The following is a 20,789-nucleotide window of genomic DNA, read 5'->3' as shown; positions in this document are numbered from 1 at the left end:
GTCTAAGTACACGAATACAAAGATGTTGAGGAAATCCCGAAGAACTTCATTAACAAGAGCTTGGAAAACTGCCAGGGTGTTAGTTAACCCAAACGGCATAACAAGGTACTGAAATGTCCCAAAGTTGTCTTAAAAGCTGTCTTCCATTCGTCTCCTTTGCGAATTCTCACTAGACAATACGCATTGCGTAGATCAAGTTTAGTAAAAATGGTGGCTTCCTGGAGCTGCTCGTAGACAGAGTCGATTAAAGGAAGAGGATATTTGTTCTTAATGGTGATTTGATTGAGTCCTTTATAATCGATGCAGGGTCTTAGAGTCTTATCTTTCTTTGCCACAAAGAAGAAACCGGCCCCCACTGGAGTGGTAGAAGGGCGGATAATGCCTGACTTTAAAGAGTCATCAATATACAGGTCCTTCTCAAAAAATTAGCATATTGTGATAAAGGTAGTTATTTTCCATAATGTAATGATAAAAATGAAACTTTCATATATTTCAGATTCATTGCACACCAACTGAAATATTTCAGGTCTTTAATTGTTTTAATACTGATGATTATGGCATACAGCTCATGAAAACCCAAAATGCCTGTCCCAAAAAATTAGCATATCATGAAAAATTTCTCTAAACAAGCTATTAACCTAACCATCTGAATCAACGACGTAACTCTAAACATCTGCAAAAGATTCCTGAGGCTTTTAAAAACTCCCAGCCTTGTTCATTACTCAAAACCGCAATCATGGGTAAGACTGCCGACCTGACTGCTGTCCAGAAGGCCATCATTGACACCCTCAAGCAAGAGGGTAAGACACAGAAAGAAATTGCTGAACGAATAGGCTGTTCCCAGAGTGCTGTATCAAGGCACCTCAGTGGGAAGTCTGTGGGAAGGGAAAAGTGTGGCAGAAAACGCTGCACAACGAGAAGAGGTGACCGGACCCTGAGGAGGATTGTGGAGAAGGGCCGATTCCAGACCTTGGGGGACCTGCGGAAGCAGTGGACTGAGTCTGGAGTAGAAACATCCAGAGCCACCGTGCACAGGCGTGTGCAGGAAATGGGCTACAGGTGCCGCATTCCCCAGGTCAAGCCACTTTTGAACCAGAAACAGCGGCAGAAGCGCCTGACCTGGGCTACAGAGAAGCAGCACTGGACTGTTGCTCAGTGGTCCAAAGTACTTTTTTCGGATGAAAGCAAATTTTGCATGTCATTCGGAAATCAAGGTGCCAGAGTCTGGAGGAAGACTGGGGAGAAGGAAATGCCAAAATGCCAGAAGTCCAGTGTGAAGCACCCACAGTCAGTGATGGTCTGGGGTGCCATGTCAGCTGCTGGTGTTGGTCCACTGTGTTTTATCAAGGGCAGGGTCAATGCAGCTAGCTATCAGGAGATTTTGGAGCACTTCATACTTCCATCTGCTGAAAAGCTTTATGGAGATGAAGATTTCATTTTTCAGCACGACCTGGCACCTGCTCACAGTGCCAAAACCACTGGTAAATGGTTTACTGACCATGGTATTACTGTGCTCAATTGGCCTGCCAACTCTCCTGACCTGAACCCCATAGAGAACCTGTGGGATATTGTGAAGAGAAAGTTGAGAGACGCAAGACCCGACACTCTGGATGAGCTTAAGGCAGCTACCAAAGCATCCTGGGCCTCCATAACACCTCAGCAGTGCCACAGGCTGATTGCCTCCATGCCATCCCGCATTGAAGCAGTCATTCATGCAAATGGATTCCCGACCAAGTATTGAGTGCCTAACTGAACATGATTATTTGAAGGTTGGCGTTTTTTGTATTAAAAACACTTGTCTTTCATTGGTGGGATGAAATATGCTAATTTTTTGGGACAGGCATTTTGGGTTTTCATGAGCTGTATGCCATAATCATCAGTATTAAAACAATTAAAGAACTGAAATATTTCAGTTGGTGTGTAATGAATGTGAAATATATGAAAGTTTAATTTTTATCATTACATTATGTAAATTAATGACCTTTATCACAATATGCTAATTTTTTTAGAAGGACCTGTAGTCTTTCATTGATATCTTTTCAGGCCCAGATAAGTTATATAATCTACTTGTGGGTAATGAAGCTCTAGGAAGTAAGTCGATAGTGCAATCATATGGACGGTATGGCGGTAGAGATAAAGCCTTCTGTTTGCTGAAGACTGGTGCCATCGTGTGGTAATTTGAAGGTATTATCGAAAGATCAATGTCTTCAACTTTTAATTTAGGAGGTGAACCTGAAGAGATGGCTGAGCGGAGGCATCTCAAATAACATTTTTCTCCCCACTTTTCAACTCTACTTTCGACCCAGTTAATTTGAGGGTTGTGTAACTTGAGCCAGGGATGACCCAATATAAGTTGTGGTGTAGGAGAGTCAAAAGCAAAAAATTCACCCGTCTCTGTGATTTCCAAATACTACAAACATTATTTTTAATGTCTTTAATGAGATGAAAGAGATGGTTTTCCCAGTGAAGGCTGAGACGGTAATAGCTAGTGTTAAGTTGATTGTGGGGATATGTAGTTCTTCCACCAGGTTTCTGCTGATTAGGTTCTGTTCAGCACCGGAATCAATCAACGCCTGGATAGGAAAGTTGACAGAGTTAATGCAAATGATTGTTTGTAGACTTAGATTCTTTTCAGGAGACAAAGAAGTGGTACCCACCAGTATCTCCTGTATTACTGGTAGGCTTTGTCTTTTACCCGTAGTTTGCAGGCAGCAATCGCATGATCCTTTCTCCCACAGTACATGCTGGTGTTGGCCTTGAGGCAGCGCTGTTGCTCCTCGGGAGAAAGCCGAGTCGTACCAATCTGCATAGGTTTGGGTTCAGAAGTGGAATCCGCGGTTGCGGAGTCATTACTTCTGGGAAGAGGAAGTTTGTGGGACTTGTAGTCCTCTTCTAAGAGGCTCTCCCGAACCCTGTTGTCAATCTGAATGGCCAGAGAAATTACCTCATCCAAATCAGAAGGGATGTCCCGGGTGACTAGTTGGTCTTTAATCTGTCGATTTAAAGCGTTAATGAATGCACTGCATAACGCTATCTCACCCCAGCCGGATTCCTCAGCGATGATGCGGAAGTGGATGGAAAATTTGGACACTGTCTCTTTCCCCTGACGTAACGTAAAAGGTTTTTGGGCTGCCTCCTCCTGCTGTAAAGGGTGGTCGAAGAACCAAAGAAAATCCTTCAAGAAGGTAGCAAATGTCAGAGTTTTGATGGGGCGTCTACGAAGGTAGGCATGTGCCCACTGAAGCGCTTCTCCTTTTAAAGCACTAACCACATAAGTTATGCGGGCAGAATCAGATGAATAGGTAATGGGAGCATGATTAAATGCCAAGTTACACTGGAGAACGAAGCCGCCACATTTGCGTGTGTTACCTTCGAACATCTCAGAAGGTCGAACATCCGGTTCCTTGGGGCACGGATTGTTAATCCTAATCGTAGGTTCCAGAGGTATGGGCTGAGTTGAAGATGAAGCTTGGTCCACCATTGTTTCTGAACAGCGAACACCATACCACCCAACTCCCATAGATTGTCCTGAGTTGTTTGTTGCTGCATAAAAATCCGTTGTAAAGTTAAGTGGATAGGGTCAGTGTTTACTTTTGGTTCTAACTGAGTCTTTACCTCCTCAGTCTTGCTCGGGGGGGTCCAATGGCTGGGACAAACTATCAGGTTTTTATCAACGTAGACCCCCAAGTGAGCAGACCAATTCAATAAAGACAAAGTCAGAACTACAAAAGGTAAGTGAACTTTATTTACAGGTGATCGTGTCGTCGCAGCTGTAAGGGAGAAGAGGAATAGGTGAGTATGGGTTCTGGTTGTCTCTTAGAATGTTTCAATTCTTGAAGATAGAGAAATGACTCCTTACTATTTGTGTTGCAGGTGGAGGCCGAGAAGGAGAGGAGAGGTCCTGGGTTTTTTGCAGGAGATCCAGTCCTGAGGTACATGGCGGTGGAGAGAAGGGCAGGTTGACCCAGTTGAGAATGCTTAATGGTGGTTGTTGAAGGGACACCGTTGATCCACAGGTGGAGTCCAGTGGAGAGACGAGATCCTAGGGAGGATCTGAAGAGGCAGGCTGTGGAAGGTCCTGGAGGAGTCACAGTTGGTGAGAACCAGCTGTAACAAAGGTTAGTCGGCTGTACATGAGTTACCATTTGGTAGATAATGTCCCAGCACTGGAGAGGTGTCTGGCAAGTACTTAAATACCCCATCAGGCAGTCTTCCTCAGAGCAGCAGCAGGTGGAATGAGTTGAGGTTAATTGGCTGTGAAAGGAAGAGTGATTGACAGGCAAAAAAAAACCCAGGAATCCCACAAAACTATGTCTTATACCAACATTAAGGCAGCTAACAAGTTATACTCGACTTAAAGCGGTAGGTCAACTCAAATGCAAACACCATGCTAATGTTAGCTCATATTTTTTTCTTAGACAAACGACCTGAAATGGCTAATAATGTTAGTCACGTTCCATGATATGCTCCTTCATTCACCAAGGAGTTCTCCATGGGACATATGTCTGTGCAACTGAATGAAGAGTGCCACAGAACGGTTACAGCATATATTGTGAAAATGTTGCATCTCTTTTCAGATGTGGAATCACCAACATTTAGATTAGTTAGGCAATAACAACAGAGCTAAGCTAATTAATAGTTCATCCTAAGCTAATGTTACAGTAACAGGGACATTTCATGTTTATATGTTTGTAGGGACATGGTGAAAACCATCAATCCAAGTACACACCACCTACCAAGGACCACTTGTCAAATAAATTAATCCCATCTTGTTATAAGGTGGAGAAGAAATTTACTATGAATTTTTCACGGGGCTATTTTCAACCAGTATATGAATATCAAACTTATGAACTTTAATATAAATGTTGTGAATTTTCTTTTCACAGGGTACACTTTCACAAGAGAGATTTATGTTTGAAAACCTCGTGGAAACACATTTCCACATGTCCAGTGTGTGATGCTGCAGCCATGTTACTGAGCTCCCACTGATGGGCTAACCTGCTGCAGAATATCAAACAAAAAACAACAACTTGTACAATCCAGTCCAGATTAGCAGACGGTACAGTATAAAATCAGAAACTGTTCTTGTTGAGGAAGATGATCATATCTGCTTCTCAGGCAGTATGTGCGAGCGTTCTGGACAGACAGTGTCTCCTGCAGTGGAGAACACATGTTTGCTGGGTGTAAAAGAAGCTTGAACACATAAATATGAGAAATCAAGATCTGACAGCAAAGGATAAGTCTTGTGTTGGTTCCACCACCAGCAGCAGGTTTCTCGGACACAACGGCTGGTAGAATGTCCTGGTACATCTGCAGCTCTCTCTCCATTTGTTTCTTGATGGACATGGAGCTGTGACATTACGTTCTGTGTCTCTTCCTCAGCAAAAAGCTCCTCCAGTGGAGACTTTCTGGACAGATTGCAGGGAGGCGGTTCCTAAACAAACAACAGGTTCATCGGTATTATCAGTAAAAAGGGATTATTAAAGTCATGATCATTATTAAGGTTGAGAATCTATATAATTTCAGCTATCATACTCTTACACTCTCCTCCTCATCCTCCACTCCCTCATTGACGGGCCTTTCCTCAGACTGCATGGTGACCCCATCATCTCCAGTCTTCCTCTGTTGACTACAAAGAACATTATTAGCATTTAGATTTCAGATTTTAATAGCAGAAAAGACCACTTGTGCATGAATGACTTTTCACCAGCTCAATCAACGTTCTCTGGATCTGCTCCCAGACACGTCATCCAGTTTAAAATCTATTCTAAAACAGACAGGAAGCCAATGTAGTGAGAGTAAAACAGGTGTGATGTGGTCCCGTCTAGGAGTGTTGGTTAAAAGGCGAGCTGCTGCATTTTGAACCAGCTAGAGGTGGCTCAGTGATGACTGAGGTACACTGACACACAGAGCGTTACAATAATCGAGCCTAGAATTGATAAAAGCATGAACAGCCATCTCAAAGTCGCAACGGTTTAAAAAGGGTTTGACCTTTTATAAAAGGTCTAAATAAAAAAATCCAGACCAGACAACAGAGGTGATATGTTTGTCAAAGTGTAAAGCCTTATCAAAGGTCACCCCAAGGTTTTTCACACCGTCACAGAAGTTAATGTTCAAATTTCCCAGGCCAGTTGCATCTTTGTCACCAAATAAAATCCATTCTGTTTTATTGTCATTTAAAAACAGGAAGTTCTTGTTTAGCCAATGTTTGATTACAGAAATGCAGTCAAAGAGAGAAAGCATTGGGTTATTGGATCATGGCCTTAATGGTAAATAGATTTGCAAATCATCTGCAAAAAAATGAAAGTTGACGTTGGGGTGGCTTATAAATGGTAAATGGACTGTACTTGTATAGCGCCTTTCTATCTGCTCAAGATACTCAAAGCGCTTCACACTACAATCTGTGCCCTCATTTATTCATTCATACAGCTCTTTACTAGATCTCTACAAAGCTAATTGAACAAATCATTCTAAAGAGACTAATCAGTCAAGTCAAGTCAAGTCATCTTTATTTGTAGAGCACAATTTAAAACAGATAAACTGTTATCAAAGTGCTTAACAGAAATGTAGCACAACATAGGCAGCAAAACAAAAACATCATACAGAATTAAAATTACTGGAGCAATAACACACACTAATGATCACACTAAGGAAAAACAAGCAGTAAAAATAAACGTCAATCATAAAACAACAGAATTTAAAATGAGGTACACAGAACAAAATAAACTAACTCACACAGTATTAAACGCCAGAGCAAACAGGTGCGTTTTAAGGAGGGATTTGAACATCAGGAGGGAGGAGGCCTGCCTGATGTTGAGGGGCAGGTTGTTCCACAGGTTGGGACCTCTGGCTGAAAAAGCTCGATCCCCTCGGAGCTTCAGGCGTGATTTTGGAACGACCAAAAGAAGCTGGTCCGATGATCTCAGGGCCCGAGACGGAACATATGGTTCCAGGAGCTCGGAGAGGTAGAGGGGTGCGAGGCCATTTAGGCACTTATATGTCAGGAGGAGAATCTTGAAGTCGATTCTGGATCGCACAGGAAGCCAGTGAAGGGAGGACAGAACAGGTGTGATGTGCTCAGACCTACGTGTACCAGTTAAAAGCCGAGCAGCTGCATTTTGGACGAGCTGGAGACGTGAAATGGACGCCTGACTGACCCCAGCATAAAGTGAGTTACAATAGTCCAGGCGGGTTGTGATGAAGGCATGGACTAATGTTTCAAGGTTGGGTCTGGATAACACTGGCTTGAGCTTAGCTACCTGCCGCAGTTGGAAAAAACTTTTCTGCAGAACTGAACTGATCTGTTTGTCAAACTTAAAATCCGAGTCAAAAACCACCCCGAGATTTCTAACAGTGTGCTTGAGATAGGGCTGAAGTGAGTCCAGGTTTGCAGGATCTGAGGAGGCGGCTGAGCTAGGACTAAAGACGATGACTTCAGTTTTCTGGTCGTTAAAACTGAGAAAATTTGAAGTCATCCATGCCTTAATGTCATCTAGACATTTGAGGAGAGGGTGGATGGAACGAGCACTGGCTGGTTTCAGTGGCAGGTAGATCTGGCAGTCATCGGCATAGCAGTGGAATAAGATGGCATGTAAACATGATCAAAATCAGGCCTTTATCACATTCAGACACCGATGGGACACACATCAGAGCAGGGGCGGACTGGGACAATAATCCAGGCCGGGAATTTTGATACCATCCCAGGCCACCACCACCTGATTAACGCAAACCACCAAGACTGAGTTCAATTGAGCGCACTTTGAATGCATGTTGTTTGCACACGTCTAACTGAATACCTACATAAATCTTTCTTCTGTGGTACAATAATCCGTCCTCAAATCACATAAACTGAAATTATGTTGCCCTATATTTTGCTATGCATAAGCCCTTTTAAAATCACTAGGAATATGATAGTCAATCATAGTTTCATACAACAAATGAGAGATCGTGTTGTACTACAGATGTGTTGTTTATTCTCCATCAAATCAAACAAATTTTAAACATTAAACACATTTTTACTCACTTTTGTAAAAAAAAAAGATAAAAAACCTTATAAGGACACAGAGGCCTCTGTCCCTGTTTAATGATGGATGAGTTCTCATCACAAAGATGGCTTCCTTTACTCCTCTCTCAAACCAACACTTCTCTCTATCAAGGATGAGCACATCTTCATCCCTGAAAGTGACTGCTGGCCTGCAGATGAGTGTAAACCACAGAGTTCTCCTTGCCTGATGATGTTGCTCTTTGGCCCAGCACAGAAGAGCAACATCTTCAGGCCAAGACTCGGCAGTTTACACTCATCTGCAGGCCAGCAGTCACTTTCAGGGATGAAGATGTGCACATCCTTGATAGAGAGGAACTATGGTTTGAGAGAGGAGTAAAGGAAGCCATCTTTGTGAAAAGAAACCATTGTTAGGGGTTGTTAGGCTGCAGGTCTTCCTTATGTTAACAGGTTGATCCACTATGAGAAGAGGCTATTTGAAACTGAGCTTGTTGCAACTCCTCAGACTGAACTTAGTTTTTTGGATTAAAGACAAAAGTTTCAACAAGTTTTTTTTTTATTTGTCCAGAGGACCTGACTTAACTTTTTTAGATACAAAAAAATCTGAATTCCTAGACATTTCAACATTAAACTTTTTTCAGATCCTAACCCATATTATAAAATTTGCAATATTCTTTGTAAAAACTTAAAAACATTTGTTATATTAAGTCAGTTTTGGCCCACTTAGGTCCCTCAAAGTGAAGCTAGCATGTGGATATTAAGCTGTGCTGATAAACTGTGCCAGAGTTCAATTTTTTCAACACAAGTGTTTCTCTTACCTGCTCCATTACGAACAAACATTAATTTATAGCACTTAGCAGCATCCGCGGCCAGAGCTTTTCTCTTTTTTATCCTCTCTCTCTCTGCTCCACCTTTCCTCTTCTTTGGCTGTCTCTGTTGCTCCATTCTACAACTCAGAGATGCACGCACCGCGCGCCAACACCGTCGGAAGCGCGAGTCCTAGGGCGGGGAGGGGGGCGGGCGCAATGTGTGTGTGTGTGTCTCTGCTCTGTGACACACAGAAAAGGAAGGGAGGGGGCCGGCCCGGCCGGGGGATGTGCCAGGCTTTCTCCGTCGCTGCAGTGCAGCGTGAGACCTGAGTCCAGGCAAAAGTGAATTGTTTATTTAAAATAATAAAGTCCGTGCGACCCGAACCGAGCCTTTAGTCCCGTTCCTCGGCAACCAGGCCACCGGGAAGTGTCCCGTCGTGCCCGACGGTGAATCCGCCACTGCATCAGAGGCAATGAGGGGTTCAGTGTCTTTCCCAGGGACACTTCGGCATGTGACAGCTGGTGGATTCGAACCCCTAACTCTTGCATTGGAGGATGACTGCTCTAACCACTCAGCCACAGCTGCCCTAATGGTTCCAAGTGGCAACATGCACAAAGAGAAAAGCAGAGGGCCCAAAATGGAACCCTGGGGCACCCCACACAGAAGAGGGGCTGTAGAGGAAGAGGAGCCATTGAGCAAGACAGAGAAGGTTCTGTCAGAGAAATAAGACGTGAACCATTTCAGAGCCGTGCCACGAATCCCAACAAAATCAATGAGGCGAGACAGAAGGACAGAATGGTCCACAGGGTCAAAGGTCGCTGTAAGGTCAAGAAGCACCAGAGCTACTGGGCACCCAGAATCAACTGACTGAGCTATGTCATTATGAACTCTCAGTAATGTAGATTCTGTGATATGCCGGGATCTAAAACCAGATTGAAATTTATCCAGAATTTTGCTTTTTTCCAAAAAAGCTGAATTTGCATGAAAACAAGTTTTTCTAAAAATTTGGAGAGGAAAGGTAGATTAAAAATAGATCTAAAAATTGATAAACCCAAGGACTCAAGATTTTTTTTTTAAGAAGGGTGCGGACAGTTGTTTAAAGGCAGAAGGCATTTGACATTAATAATAATAATAATAATGCATTTTATTTGTCAGCGCCTTTCAAAACACCCAAGGACACTTCACAGCATTAAAAACACAGTACTAAACAATATAAAATAACTATTTAAAACACTAAACCAAAAAGAAAATAACAGTTAAAGTGAAAAGGCTATCTTGAACAGATGAGTTTTGAGTTTTGATTTGAAGGTCAGAAGGCAGTCAATGTTACGGATGTCTGGGGGAAGAGCATTCCAGAGCTGGGGAGCAGAGTGAGAAAAGGCTCTGTGTCCCATGGTGCTGAGGCGGACAAGAGGCACGTCAAGGTGGATGGAAGTGGAAGAACGAAGGGAGTGTGAATGGGTGGTAATGTGCAGGAGATCTAACAGGTAAGGAGGGGCGAGGTTGTGGATGACCTTGAAAGTGAACAACGATTTTAAATTGAATTCTGAATGTGACTGGAAGCCAGTGAAGTTGCTGTAAAACTGGGGTGATGTGGTGAAATGAGGGGGTTTTGGTGACGATGCGGGCAGCTGAATTTTGAACCATTTGAAGCTTATGGATTAATTTGTGAGGCAGACCAAAGAGGAGAGAGTTACAGTAATCCATTCGAGAAATGACCAGACTGTGGACCAGGATGGAAGCAGAGTGTGGAGAGAGGGATGGACGGAGACGGTTGATATTTCTAAGGTGGAAATATGCAGACCGGGTAATACTATTGATGTGAGAGTGGAAAGAGAGAGTGCTGTCAAGAATGACACCCAGACTCTTGACGTGAGGGGAGGGAGAAACCAAGGAGTTGTTTTTAATAAGTGAAAAACATCTGTAACCTTTCACATCTTCCATCATCTCCCATCCTGAGCAAGCACAGTGGCAACAGTGGAAAGGAAAAACTTCCTTTTAAAAGGAAGAAACCTCCAGCAGAACCAGGCTCAGGACAAGCGGCCATCTGCTTTGACCGGCTGGTTTGAGGGGACAGAAAGAAGAAACAGACGAACACAAAATGGCAGGTCCAGATGTAGGTGTAGGTGTACCTCCTACTGGAAGAAAGACAAATACACACGTCAAGGATAGAAAAAATAATTACAAATACAAAACAGGTTGAGCAGAGTAAGTAAAGACAGTAGTATAGAAAAAAAATGTGGTCAGTTTGTCCTCCAGCAGTCTAAGCCTATAGCAGCAGAACTAAGGGACAGCTCAGGAAACCCAAGCCGACCCTAACTATAGGATTTATCAAACAGGAAAGTCTTAATCCTAGTTTTAAAAGTAGACAAGGCGTCAGCCTCATGGACAGAAACTGGAAGTTGGTTCCACAAGAGAGGAGCCTGAAAAGTGTGCCTCCCATTCTACTTTTAGAAACTTCTGTGTGAATCTGTGTAAATTACAGATGATGTAACATTTTTATTGATTCATTATTGCGCTCCAACGAACAGCCGGTAGTTGAAACATAGAAACACAAAGTTTTTTAGCTTCATCTACTGGCTTCTTTTTTTTTTTTTAAACTTACAATATCTAACAATGCCACCCTCTCCTTTGTCCTAGTGAATATATTTGCATAAATTGCTCCAGATTATCTTTAATTTATGCAGAAACAGCTTTCTACTTGTTAGGCTGAATGTTTCCAAGGGGATAATAAAATTACTTTTTACTCCCACAGAAGACCAGTTCAGAGTTTTAAGGCTGGTTATGGACACTTTGCAATGTTCTTTCTACAAACAAAATAAAAATAAAATAAATTTGTTGTCCCAGGACATGAGACTGTGATCTGTAATGAGAGTGGGGTGACCTTTGAGAATATATTTAAGGCACAGTTGGTATTGTTGCTCCTTTCGCCTTTTCCCTCCGTAAATAATTCAGTAGACTTTTGCAGGCTGTCAGTTTGTACGTTATCATCAAAACAAGAGGCTTGTCATGATCAGCATGTTGAACCCAAACCCAGACAGACACGAGGGACTCGAAGACAAATAAAGATGTCTATTAATGATAAAACTTCAAACAAAAGCTGACGCGGCAGCAAAATTTTTGTGGGTACAAGGAAGCACGAGGAACAGAACGTGACAGGCTATGGGAAGCACAATCTACAGACAACATGAAGACACAGAGACGCTGAACTTAAAGGGACACTAACAAGACACAGTGACGAATACCTGGGGAAAGACAATGAGGAACCAGTGAGAGTGGCAGGAGCTGATTACATGAGGACTGAAACACTGGGGAAACTGAAAACACAAGAAAACACTCAGAGAACTAAAAAAAATAATCACAAATAGACACAAACATCTCAAAACACAGATATGACAAAGCTGAAAAGAAAGTAATCGGAGATTTGTACAGTTTATTGATGCATTAGGGAGAGAAAATGAAAGTTCTTGCATCAGAAGGCACAGACCCAGCTGCTGAATGAACGGGTGAGACAGACCAATTTTACTATTGAGGCCTTGAAGGCCAAAGAAGAGCACATTAAACAGAAACTAACAACGTGTCTAGATCAGACCACACTTCAGCAAGTGATGGACTGTACAGATCAGGCACGCTTAGCACAGCATGTCAAGTCCAAGACTCGACAACAAAACAAGTTTAACATACTAATAGCTCATCAACACCATCACTATTCCAATAACAACACATTCAGTGTAGGACAACACTCCAGTAGTCAATTACATGCCAGGGAGACAGAAAAGTGGGTGAAGAATTTCTCTGACAGACAGCTCACCCAGCCGGAGACAGAGATTCTTGCCAGGGGACTGAACTTTGCGGTTGCACCAAGTAGAATTCCTCTGGTGGAGATGATCACAGCTACTGAGTCAGCCAACCGCAACAACAAAATTAAAGAGGCTGAAGCAGAACAGCTCAGAATCAAAGTTTCATCCTGCCTCAGCAATGCCAAACCACCACCTTCCAACATCAGTAGAGAGGAGAGGGATGCACTCACCACTCTTAGCAAGGACAAAAACATCATCATTCTCCCAGCAGACAAAGGAAGGTGCACAGTGATTTTGAACCAGAAAGACTATCATGAGAAAGTTGTGACACTGTGCCTGCAGTCAACCTACTTCACATATGGGGAGCAATATTATAGGCAGAAACATGGGTGTGCTATGGGGTCTCCAGTTTCTCCTATTGTTGCCAACCTGTACATGGAGGAGGTAGAAAAGAGAGCCTTGACGTCCTTTTCAGGGACACCACCAAGTCATTGGTTCAGGTATGTTGATGACACCTGGGTTAAAATTAGATCTCAGGAAGTCCAACATTTTACTGACCACATCAACTCTGTGGATAAATACATCAAGTTCACACGAGAAGATGAAAAAAATGGCAAGTTGGCTTTCTTGGACTGTGAGGTCTCAGTCTCTGATAGAGGACATTTGCAAACTGAGGTGTTCCGCAAACCCACCCACACAGACCAGTATTTGCAGTTTGACTCCCATCAACCTTTGGAACACAAGTTAGGAGTCATCAGGACTCTGTACCACAGAGCAGACAGCGTCCCCACTAGCTCAGGAGCCAGGCAGAAGAAGAAATCCGACACAAGACAGGCTCTAGAGCAATGTGGATATCCTAACTGGGCCTTCCTGAAAGCAGAGAAGAAATCCAAACAGGACTCCAGTCAGCCAACAGGTGAAAAGGAGGAACCCAGACCCAGACCAGTGGTCATTCCGTATGTTGAGGGAGTATCAGAGAAACTGAGACGTTTATTTTCTAAACATAACGTCCCAGTGGCTTTTAAACCCCAAAATACAGTACGGCAAAGATTGGTTCATCCCAAAGATCCAGTCCCCCGGCACAAACAGAGTAATGTTGTGTATGCTGTTCAGTGTCAGGAGGGCTGTGATCAGTCTTACATCGGGGAAACTAAACAGCCACTGGCCAAAAGGATGGCCCAGCACAGAAGATCAACATCATCAGGCCAGGACTCTGAGGTCTACACTCATCTCCAGGCCAGCGGTCACTCTTTCAGGGATGAAGATGTTCACATCCTGGACAGAGAGGACCGATGGTTTGAGAGAGGAGTAAAGGAGGCCATCTTTGTGAAAAGAAATCGTCCATCGTTAAACGGGGTGGAGGCCATAACGTAACGGCTAAATCTGACAACTTCTTGCTGACCTCAGACAAAGCACGGCGGCTTCCAAAACACTTCTATAGTTTTTAAAAACACAGAAATAAAGACGGAACTGAATGCTTCTATGCTGCATGTCACGTTGCTGAGCTCCCAAGTTATTCAGAGTTTTTTACGACTTTTTTGTAGCTTTGCTCTATTTGAATTCAGTGAGTCTCTGGAGCAAAAACAAACATTCCATTCCAAAAACAGCGTTATGAATATGTAGTCCATTCAAAACACGACTCGTTCAAAGAATCTGAACCGAGTCCGACAGCCGAAACGGGCCAGACAGAACCCGTCCCTCTCTGCCACAGTTTAAACAGAATAAAGCGTTTTACCACAGCATGACGGCTTCAGTCACACAACAGATGTACAAATTTCAGCTTTAAAATGAACACATTGATATTACTTTCAGCTCTAAAAACAGTGTTTTTTTTAGAACACCGACTCGTCCGAGCCGTTATCTAGAACCAGAACCAGAACCAGAACCACACAGCTGAGAACAGTTTCAAACAGGGCAAGTCACCTTCCCACAGCTGAAAACATATCACTGTATTTTCTCTGAACACCACAGCTGAAAAACAAAATCAAGCTCAAAACTTGGACTTTTCATGCCAACATTCAGCGTACAATAACACAGACTCCGTCACATTTAATTCACACCTCTTTAAACATTCGTACGGCCACGAAATGTAGTGAGGCGGATATCGGGTCACGAGAAGCTCTTTAGAGACCTGTACTGGGCCACCAGAATGTAGTGATGTAAGGTTAGTTAGCGTAGGAGCTCCACTACAATCAATATTTAATAACGGGTTCTCTCTTTTTCGAGCTACTTGACAGATATGTGAGAGAGATATTGTGTTTAGAAGTACTGTGTCGGAGATGGTCTAAAAACCAGTGACATGAGACGTTAATTTTCTTTGACCCATCAAAATGAATGTGGTCATTTATTAACAGAATCAAAATTTAACATCAAACATTGTACACTTGATTATTCTGATTGAACGCAATAACACAGCTGTAGTGAACTAAGCCTCAGGTCAAAACCTGGACCTTCCTGGAACAGGAACTGTTATTTCATTGATTTGAGTCCAGAAACACAAATTAAGCTCATCCAGAGACTTCTAAGTGTGTCCTGCACTAAATCAATTGAAAGAACACTCTCTTTCATATTATCATTACTATTTTACAAATGTCTTGATAATCAAAAGTGTGTTTAGTTCAAATCATTTTTAAATGTTGAAGTGAACTACTCATTTTAAATCAACTGTGAAACAGTATTAATGATTTTTAATCCTCATTCAAAGTAGAAATCAAGTTAATGTCTGTTACAGAGTAATTATTCATTTTCTTGATCTTCTGTCTGAAATGAGCAAGTTGTGATGTCGGTCAAAAGTCGGAGACAAACGCAAACAAGTTTATTGGAACGAACTGTCATGTTTTTAAAACCTCTCAGACAGAAATAAGAAGCTGGCACCTGCTGTCTGTCATCTCGCCTAAACATTTCTCTGTCTGTTCCAAAAACATTTTTCTGTCTGTTCCAAAACATCTCACTGTTTTTCTGACTTCTAGTAACCTCTTACGTCACTAAAACCACACCCCTGTTGGCTCTTTCAGCCAATCAGGACTTCCCAAATGAACCGGAAACAGAACTCTTTAAATGTCGACACTTCCTAGTTCCAACCAGTTCGGAGAGCAGAACCGAACAGAAAAGTTGCTGGAGAGAACAAGAAGTTCCAGACATGATCCGAAGTTCTTCCGAGTCTCGTGGGGATTATGGAATCTTCCACATCTGAGTGGAACCTCTGACGGACTCACAGCTCATGTGAGTCCACAACTGAGGTGAGCGTGCTGTTGAACGAAGTACCGTCACTACTCCGGATGGTTCTCTGCTATCCTTACGGAGACGCTGAAAAGCGTTGAAAGGCAACTCTACACCGAGGCCGAACTATCGTCTGCAAAGGTAAAGAGTCGATCTTCAACTGCGAAGTGTACCGTGGGTTAAGCTGGGTCCAAAGGAGCGTGTTGTTTCTGGTTATAACAGACACATTCCCTCACCCATCTCTCTCCGTTTAAACTTCATTTTCCCATCTTTAAAACTATTCTATCTGCCAGTAATTAATCCAGATATTTTCAGAAATGTCTGTTGTATTTCAGTTGCAAGTGAGAAAATCATGGCCGTATGATTTTCTCAGTGCAAAGCTCATTAATTAAGCTGTGTTATTGCGTTCAATCAGAATAATCATGTGTACAATGTTTGATGTTAAATTTTGATTCTGTTAATAAATGACCACCTTCATTTTGATGGGTCAAAGAAAATTAACGTCTCACGTCACTGATTAAACCATCTCCCACACAGTATCTCTGTCACATATCTGTCAAGTAGCTCGAAAAAGAGAGAATCCGTTTAAATTAAGTATAATATCAGGTACTTGAACTAGTCCAGATATTATAACATGTAGTGGAGCTCCGAAGCTAAACGAAGCTAACCGACCTATTTCACTACATTCTGGTGGCCCGGTACAGGTCTCTAAAGAGCTTCTCGTGACCCGATATCTGCCATTTGGACATTTCGTGGCCGTACGAATGTATGAAGAGGCGTGAGTTAAATGTGACGGAGTCTGTGTTAATACGTGAACTGAATGTTGGCATGAAAAGTGCGGCTTTCTAATCTATCAGCTGTGTGGTTCGGTTCTAGAGAACGGCTCGGACGAGTCGGTGTTCTAAGAACAACACTGTTTTAGAGCTGAAAGTAATATCAATGTGTTCATTTAAAAACTGAAATTTGTACATCTGTTGTGTAACTGAAGCTGAGTTTGTGGTAAAACGCTTTATTCTGTTAAACTGTCGCAGAGAGGGACTGGGGTTCTGACCCGTTTCGGCTGTCGGACTCGGTTCAGATTCTTTTGAACGAGTCGTGTTTTGAATGGATAAAATGCTGTTTGGAGCTGGGCGCCGTCTCAGGCCACTGTTAAAATTGCTTCGTTACATCTGTAACAGTGAAACTGTACATTTTGAGAAGTTAATGGACAAAAAGTTGACCTGACTTTTCAGGCTACAGCTAACAGCTAGCTAGAATAACGAGCAGTGATTGGTCGAAAACCGCTGTTTGGGTCGCTCTGGTTCGCTGAGAGACGAGTGACGTGTCTGTCGTCACTTCCTCTGATGTCAGATTATAAAACCCACCCCCGCTGCTGCTCTGATCATTGGTTGATTCAGTCACGTGACCCCGGAAATGAGTCTCGGTTCAACCGAAGCCTCCTCTGTGTTTAAAATCGCTAAATGGAGCTGCCACTCTTCCCACAAAACTCATGTGTTCATGCAGATAGACGTGCTTGTTAAAGCGACGCCACGTTTAAGCTTTGAATCCGTTCAGAAAACGCTGATGTGACCGATTTTTGGCCGATGCTAATTAAGCTAATGGCTAACAACCGGATGTCAACGGAACGATCCACAGGAAGTTGTCATAGATTCCTGCTGGTATAAATAAGCTTACACCGCCACCTGCTGTTGAAAGAGGAGTATAACAGTTTTCCTGAAAGGGGACTGATAATCTCCTCATCATTTCTTTTTCTTTTCCATCCAACCTGGTTTACTGAGTAACTGTTAAATAGCGAATTTCTGGAAAAGAACGGCTTAAAAAAAGTGTTTGAAAACTAAAGTTGCTGTGAGACTTTTAGAAAAATTGCAGGTTTATTTAATTTTAAGTGCTTTAGAGTAAATGTACACTGAGAAGCCTGGTTCTTGTATCTGTTTGATTTAAGCACATTAAGTAACACTGCCAGAAAGAGGCATTTACTTAAAAATATTCATGCATTGGGGTAAAACCTACGAATAGGTGCCCATTCATTTGAAGAAGTGGCTTACACAGTACTGTTGAGTGAACCCAGAGCTAAAAAGTGTGTGAAACTCACATGACACTTGAATACAAATATTTACCTGTTAAAATAATATGAAGTTGGCAACTGTTTAACCAGATAAGTGCTGAACAGTGAATAACCATGGCAGGTGTGACAGAAAAGGATTTTGATCCTTGTGAGATGAAGGACTGGTTAGAGGGAGCGTTGACGCTGCTCACAGAATCCTTACATCCATATGGTGAACAGGTGGACAACATGAACTCAAAAGAGTTATGGGATGAGCTGAAGGAGGTTGCAGAGAGTGTGACCTCTACAGACATAACAAAGTCAAGCTATGACAAGCTGGCTAAATTGGCGCTCTTATTGAAAGCATCATTCTATGCTGTGGTAAACAAGGCTGATGACCTTGCAATAAGGTTCAACAGCGAAAGAGAGGAGTACCTCGAACACATGGCACAGTCTAACTTTGATCAGGAGACCCGTGCAAATGAGGTACAACGTGACAGAGAGCTCTCACGAGCTCAGCTGTCATTACAAGCTCACTCATATGAGGAGAAGATGAAGGTAAGAGAGATTAAGTACCAAGCACTGTGTTCAGACAACGATGCGCTACAACAAAAGTTACAGCTCACATCAGAAGCTCTGAATGAATGCAGATTGGAAAAGGAGGTGTTAGTCCAACAAGGCGTGCGTTTACAAAGTGAATGTCAAACATCACAGGAACGCTTAAAAGCCTGTGAGGAGAAACTAGCCGCAGCAACAAATAAGATTTCTGACGTGGGGCGAGCTGGTCTGGAACTCAAAGACGAACAAGGTCAGAGTCCAGGTAACCCACAATCACCTCAGAAGAATTTTGGTGCACCTCCTGCTCTTAATCCCATTCTGCCACCTCCACATGTGTGTAGAGACACACCTCCACGTGACATTTTGGTTCCTACGATACCGATAATACAGCCTTTGCTCTCAATTTCGGATTTGCAAAAAATCTCAAAATATGTACAACGCTTTATACCTGGCCCAATGGGTTCAACTGGTACAAAAGCGTATCTAAATGACCTTGATTTCAGACTGAGTGGTTATCCTAATGCTACGGTTGAGGATAAAATCAGTCTGATAAGGCTCACTTCGGACAGAGAGGTGTTCACCGTCATCGAGCGTCAACCTGATGCCACGAGAAGGGATTAGAACCTTCTGTGTGAAGCTTTGATCAGGGAATACGACCCCTGCACGGGGTCTGCTGGTTTCCCAGCTGCAGACAAGGTCACGCAAGGGAAGCATGAACATCCAAAGGTTTATTACAAAAGAATCTTCCAAGCTTATTTTGGTTACAGAAATGAAACCGGAATGGAGGAGGAAGGTTTTAAATTTGTTTTCAGCAAAAATCTCCACACTGACATTAAAACGTCAGTACAGATGATGGCTAATTTCAGAGAAAAATCCATCAATGAGATTAAACAGTGTGCTGTGAATGTGTTTGAGGCATGTTCTCATGCAAAGACACCCATAGAGGTGTTTCCTGGTGTAAAGGTTAAACCCCACTCGCTAGAACTGGAAGGACGGCGTGCATCGCCTCCTCCTCCTAAGAAAGGCGAGAAAAAGCAGTCTTTTCAAACTAACAAACCACGTCATGAAGGTACACGCTGGGACAAAAAAGCTCCTCTTTCAGAGGATGAATGTGATTATCGCAAGTGGGGTGTGCGTAGGACGAAAAGATATGGGAACCAAGGTGACCCATATTATCAGGGGAAGTCCGAAAAGGAACCCCCAAATGACGTACCTATCCCTCCTCCACCTCGGACGAAATGAACCGAGGTGAAAAAATCACAAAGGTTCCAGAAACAAGGCCCTACACCTCTGAGCTCGGAAGAGACAGAGAAACTACGCAGGTTGTTAGAAACTTTGAAACACACTGACACGGGAAACCATCCTGGAGCACTATGCAGTGATGTAATCACTATTACATCTGAGGGCGCGAATGACAAAATCACAAATGTCGGTGGAACACACCAAGGCATTGTTGTTGTTGCCTCCAACAACCCCTCATCGGAAGAAGGGGGGATGAACTCACACATAAACGATGACGAGTCATCGCAAGCTGAACACTCAGAAACAGCTACTGCTGTGCTGACGGTTCAGACAAACCAAGATTACACAGACAAGGCTGAACGTGTGAAGAAACGTCAGAAAAAACCTAAGAGGTTTCTGTGTAACTTTATCAGAAGGGGGGTCGCCAAGAAGGCATACCTGTCAGTGACACTCGAAGGAGTCCTCACACATGAAGCACTTCTGGACGGTGGGGCAGACATAACTAATATGTCAGCTAAACTGTTCGAGGAGCTGAGGACAGCCACTAGTGGTGTTAACAGGGTAATACCTCTCACAGAATGTGCTATAGAAATGCAGGGTCTCTCAGAGAAGAAGACAACCCTGACAGCTATAGCAATGGTTCACATGCAGATTGGCAGAATGACACTATACCACCCAGTACACGTGTCTAAGGTTGACTCATTCCCATTTTTGGTTGGCCAGGATTTTATAAATCGCTTTGAAGCGATTATAGATTATGGTGGTCAGACGATGTGGGCCAAGGTGAGCAAACCACTGCCAATAGAATTGCCTCCGGAGTGTAACACAGACTGCCTAACGGCAGGTACTGCGGAAGGCGCAAAGGACTCTTCAGCCGAGGACACGAGCCCGGTGAGTATTCCTTTGAAATCATGTGAAACCAAAGAGACCCACCCGGTGGTCCAAACTCTGACCCAACAAGACAGCCTCCTCTGTGAGCTGGAGCAGTCAGAGTCCACCAAACACTACCTACCACTGGTAGTTAAGGGTGTAGAGATCCAAGGATCCCACACCAACGATGCTGTTCTGTCTCTGTGGACAGATAAATCAGCAATTAACCGAGCTTTCTATGAAA

Source organism: Nematolebias whitei, chromosome 10 (genome assembly GCF_014905685.2).
Source record: "Nematolebias whitei isolate Nwh7 chromosome 10, NemWhi1, whole genome shotgun sequence".
In the NCBI taxonomy this organism is placed as follows: Eukaryota; Metazoa; Chordata; class Actinopteri; order Cyprinodontiformes; family Rivulidae; genus Nematolebias; species Nematolebias whitei.
The sequence above is the reverse complement of the archived record's forward strand: the minus strand, read 5'-3'. Positions refer to the sequence as shown.